This window comes from Myotis davidii, unplaced genomic scaffold, assembly GCF_000327345.1.
Source record: "Myotis davidii unplaced genomic scaffold, ASM32734v1 scaffold31, whole genome shotgun sequence".
Lineage (NCBI taxonomy): Eukaryota > Metazoa > Chordata > Mammalia > Chiroptera > Vespertilionidae > Myotis > Myotis davidii.
In genome coordinates, this window is record NW_006283639.1 from 2,373,993 (window position 1) to 2,379,943 (window position 5,951).

General features: G+C 39.7%; 1 pseudogene; it reads left to right on the top strand.

Annotated features, from left to right (window-relative positions):
• The window catches only part of LOC102774329, a 7,558-nt pseudogene extending 3,838 nt beyond the window's left edge, over positions 1-3,720 (top strand).
• The last annotated feature ends 2,231 nt before the right edge of the window (positions 3,721-5,951 follow it).

Genomic DNA, 5,951 nt, shown 5'->3' on the forward strand with positions numbered 1-5,951 from the left:
CTCTCCAAACCAGCTGTGGAGGGCATTTGGGCTTGATCAGGCAGGCAGGCAGAGAAGTTGGGGGCAAGCAGGCTGGCAGGCAGGTGAGTAGTTAGGAACCAGGAGTCCCAGATTGTGAGAGGGATGTCTGACTGCCAGTTTAGGCCCGATCCCTGTAAACCAGCAGTAGGACATCCTTCCAGGGGTCCCAGATTAGAAAGGGTGCAGGCCAGGCTGAGGGACACTCCCCCCCGCTCCCCCAAGTGCACAAATTTTTTGTGCCCTGGGCCATTGACTACCAGGGGCAGACACTCAATGCAGGAGCTGCCATGATGCATACTGGCCATCTATATATATAAAAGCCTAAGTGACTGTCACAACCAAAGCAACCGAACTGACAACCGAACAGGCTGCATGGGGAGACCAGGCCAGCAGGGGGGTTGTGAGGGACGACCAAACAACTGAGCAGCAGGCTGCGTGGGGCAACTAGGCCAACGGGGGGATGGTTAGGGGTGACCAGGCCAGCAGAGCGGGGCAGTGAGAGGCAACCAGGCTGGTGAGGGTGCAATTGGTGGTGACCAGGCTGGTGGCAGTGGGGGGCAGTTGGGAGTTACCAGACCATCAGAGGGGGCAGTTAGGGGTGATCAGGCAGGCAGGCAGGTGAGCAGTTGGGAGCCAGTGGTCCCAGATTGTGAGAAGGATGTCTGACAGCCGCGTTAGGCCCGATCCCACAATCAGATATTCCCCAAGGGGTCCCAGATTGGAGAGGATGCAGGCTGGGCTCAGGGGATCCCCCTCCCCCTGCATGAATTTTGTGCACCAGACCTCCAGCTTAAAAATAAACAGCACCATGGACCTGGTACTGACAAACCAACACTCAGCTTCCCCAAAGTGGGACACAGGCCCTGCCACCACCCCAAAGTGACACCCCACCAAATTGCAGCCAACACAGCCAAGACCCCATGGTGCAAAATGGGGCCCACAGACCAGCCTAGCCCAGAAACGGTGGCTATGGGTCCCAGGTAATGACATCATGTAGCAACACCAGGCTTCCTCTCCCTAGTGACTAGCATCCTTGGAGTTTCTTCAGCCCAGGAACTCGACTTGCTTTATAGTCAAGTGCAAATATTTTTCAATTTAACCAAATGTTTATGAAAGTTTTATCATGTCTCATCTCATTTGATCCTCACAGAAGTCCTGGAGTAAGTAGATAGGAGACTTGGTATAATCCTATTTTCTTTTCATTAGCAAGATGTAAATAGCAATATTAAAATATTTCTTCTAATTAATTTCCTTTCAATGTGCATGAATCCGTGAAAGGGGACACTAGTTTTATATGTTAAAATAAGTGTAAACTTTCATAACTATTATTTGCGTTAAAATTATCAATCTACCAATATAGTATAAGGTAATATTGTATATTGAAAAATAAGAAATAATGGTATTAAAATGATTAAAATAATATTCAATTGTTTATAAAATGTTATATATTCCACATTTACCAATTCTTGAAGAATATATAACAGGTTATAAATACGGTTTTATTATTTTTAGGGAATGCAATTAGTGACAGGAGAAAAATTTTATTTGAAGCTAAATCTTAGCCATGAGTTTTAGAAATGTTTCACTAAAAATGATATTTTCAGACATGCCATAAGAATTAGTTCAATATCCAGATATGTGTGAAGTTCTTGAAATGTTAAATATTTGCAAATTGAAAGGAACACAAGCTGCAGGGTATAAATAAGAAACTTGTACTTCAGCTCCAGAGCATAAATTGCTTCTTTTTATGTATGTGGTAGATAGATCATGGGTCAGATGAAAATGTAAGGAAATATGTACATTGCTAAATGTCTTCATAGCTGCTAAAAACAAACAAATGAAAAACACAAAAGGAATTGTATCAATTATCTGCATGCAGTACACTAGAATGAAAAAATAATGCCACAATGGAAACTTTCAGGATTACAAAACTATTCTGCTCATAATGAAAAATCCCAGTCTCACTGTACCAAAACCACACACACACACACACACACTCACACTCACACTCATACACAGTCACACATACACATATACACACACACAGCAAACTCTCTAGTCCCCACAGATCTCTCTGCTTCAAACTTGTGAGCAGAGCCCTTTTGCACTGAGGGTCGCACACTGAGGAAATACCAGGTGCTCTGATATTATCTGGTCGGCGGAGGTTTTTATTGCTGTAAAATTATAGGAAAGAACCAAGAGCAAGTAAACCTCAGAACGGGGGTGCTGCCTTCAGTCTTCTCCTAACTCAGCCCTGACATTAGTTGAGATTATAATCATTTTGCAATAAATACTAGTATAGCTTCCTACAGTTAAATGAAATCAAACAAAGAAACAAATCCAGCTTTCTGAGTTGTTAGCTAAATTTCTGCAGGTTTTCTTTTTTCTTTCCCAAACAAGAATTATATTTCTTTTTGAAGTGACTTGTGTTGTTGAAGTGACTGATTATAGGAAATGAAGCTGTTTTACTTTCTTTTCTTTCAATGGCATTTTTCAAAAGGAGTAATGATTTTTTTAAAATTCACGTGCTTGCTTGAGAGGAATATTTTCCAGAGCAATTTCACTTCCCTTATTTTTTTAATTTAATTTCTCACTATAATTAGCAAGTGATAAGTATACATCTGCCAGTATAATATATAAGCAGGGTAGACATATACATGGGACCAGAAGCCTCCCTTATGAAAAATAGAGATGATTTTTTTGAGTTTCCATAAAAAGATTCCTTTTCTGTTATTTCCCTGCTATACTAAACTTAGTAGTTGCTGGGAGCCGGTCCATCCTTGCTGCTTGACACAGTTGCTACAGGGAAGAAATATCTGCACAGACCTGCTGCGGTTGGACCCCGGCAAGTAGTTGAGCTGTGCATCATTCTCTCATTCTCTGTTTAGTCTAACTTATTTCCAAAAATTCTTAAAGTATTTCAAATTTATTAGTACTAGAAATGTAGTTCTCAGCAGAACACAAGCAGAGGTTGCCTTTACCTTTCTATGGACAGTAATGTATATAACTTATTGCTAGTAGGTATATAAATTCTAAGTATTTGCTCCTATCAGTTACATTTCCTGTATTCTGTTTTAGACTACTAAAATCAATTTAAAAATAAATGTATGTATGGATTTATATTAACTGCTATCCATATTTCCTACTTATTTCAACTATGATCCTAAGAACTTAAGAAATGTGCAGTTGAATATATCTATACCAGTGATGGCGAACCTTTTGAGCTCGACGTGTCAGCATTTTGAAAAACCCTAACTTAACTCTGGTGCCGTGTCACATATAGAAATTTTTTGATATTTGCAACCATAGTAAAACAAAGACTTATATTTTTGATGTTTATTTTATATATTTAAATGCCATTTAACAAAGAAAAATCAACCAAAAAATGAGTTCGCGTGTCACCTCTGACACGCGTGTCATAGGTTCACCATCACTGATCTATACTAATAAAAGGGTAATATACCAATTAGAGTGGACATCTGCCAGACAACCGTCCGGATTTCTTTCTGACAAAGCTGGGCTCGCGTGCCTGTGGCTGCGGCCCGCCCTGAAGAAGCTGCCCATGGTCCCGGTGAAGAAGCTGCCCTGCCCGCGGTCCAGGGGCAAAGAAGCCAAGCCGCCCGCAGTCCCGGGGTGAAGCTGCCTGCGGTCCCGGGGCACAAGCTTAGCAAAATCTTGCAGAAGGAGAATTCTGTCTAGCTGTCCTCAAATTCCTTCAGCCCCTTCTCACCCCTCTGTAAAGGCAAAGAACAAGTGAGGCCCCTAAATAAAAATCAGAGGTCTCCAGCAACTGATCTGGTGGACCTCTCTCATCACAGTCATTTGGACTGGATGGCATTTGAGTATTTATCTGGGAACCATGACAGAGAAACACAAGCTCAAGTCATGATCTCAGCCCTTAAATAATTCACAATCTTATTAGAGCGAGTAGATGATAAAAACACAGTAATGACATCAGAATGTAAGGCAACAATACAGAGAGGAACAGAGGCAATTGCTAGGATGATTTTCCAACAATCGGTACAAAGAGTATGTGCTGTAAATTAAATTAAAAAAAAATATGTGTGGAAGTAGCTGCTTCATGAGTATGGGATCCCTCCCTAATTTAAAGGAAACTGAGTTCCATGTGAACTGTATGATATACTATGATATCTGAGGCACAGGACAAGGGAGGCCCTAAGTGTACTATGCTTTGATATCTGAGTCATTCTTTATTGTTCAATGTGATTTATTTCTGCACGCCTCAGTTTTGTAATAGTTAAATTACTAGAAGAATACACCTTGCTATAAAATATTACTAGAAGATCAAATGATCAGGTGACATTTGTTGTTATTTTCTATAAATGAACATAGTCTCTGGGATGCTAAAGTGATAGGTATTATGGAAATATTCAGATAGAGAGACCTACAGGTTTGATTATAAGTGAGATTTACTATCACAACCCAAATTTATTGCTTTAAAAAAAAGCAGGGAGCCAACTAGAAACTGAACCAAATATAAGCCCTGGAAGGGCAAATGTAAACTGGATAAGCTTTGCTATTACAAGAGCAAGAAGAAATAATTCAGAGGCAAGAATGAGAAGCAGATTCCATATACTCTAAGTTGCTGCTAAAGAAAAAGAATGGTGTACTTTGAAAATACTTAATATAGATTGTAAAGAGATTTGTTCAAAGAGGATTTCCTAGGGTAGGTGGTATTTCCTTAATTTTTTTAAATGTGAATAGGTTAGCTAGATAAGAAAAAGTGTAGGGGTCATAGATTGGAGAGGGTGCAGGCTGGGCTTAGGGACCCTGCCCCCACCCAATGCACAAATTTCATGTACCAGGCCTCTAGTATAAGTATAAAAATCTACATATTTTATAATAAATAAAATATATCATAAGAAGTAAAATAATACATTTGATAAATATTAGAATACAGTTATTTTAATTTTATTTTAAAAATTTTTCATTGTTATATTCACAAAAATAAAATAATTAAGAATTACTGCATTGATATGTATTTTAATTACTAAATACTGTGGTTTTAATAAATCTTCAATTTTTTTTTATTTATGGTGGTCAACTTGAGTTTAATTTATGGTAATTGGTTTTATATGAACCTGTTTAATTTTTAAAGCAGAGAAACTCTAGTAAGAAAATGGTCTGAAATCTAGTTTCAAACCTATGATCTATAAACATTAAGCATTTCCTGTCATAAATATGCTAAAAATGATTTCTGAGCTCCTTTCCAGTTCTGAGGCATGATAATTATATTTTACCTAGAGGCCCAATGCACGAAATTCGTGCAAGAGTAGGCCTCCTTCCCCTGGCTGCCGGCACTGGCTTCCCTCTGGCACTCAGGACCCGGGCTTCCCTCACAGCTCCAGCTTCATCCAGAAGGTCATCCGGAAGGACGTCTGGTCTAACTAGTCTATTGTGCTTTTATTATTATAGATTATGAAAATGAACTTAACTACATTAATATATAACTGTAGGTGTTAATATAAGTAAAAGCACCCAAAAAAAATGGGCAAAATAACACTAAAATTTCCTGACTACTACACAACCCCCTGAGACTTTTAATAGTTTTTATTCCTTCAAAATTATATGAGGGTGGTGGTGGGGGGTGAAGGGACTCCAAAAAGGAAGGTGAAAGGATTAGCTAAAGAACATATATGCATAGCCGAACCGGTTTGGCTCAGTGGATAGAGCGTCGGCCTGCAGACTGAAGGGTCCCAGGTTCGATTCCGGTCAGGGGCATGTGCCTTGGTTGCGGGCGCATCCCCAGTGGGGGGCGTGCAGGAGGCAGCTGATTGATCTCTCTCATCAATGTTTCTAACTGTCCCTCTCTCTTCTTCTCTGTAAAAAATCAATAAAATATATTTTTTAAAAAAAGAACATATATGCATAGCCAATGGACACAGACTATAGAGTGGGGAGTGCCAAGG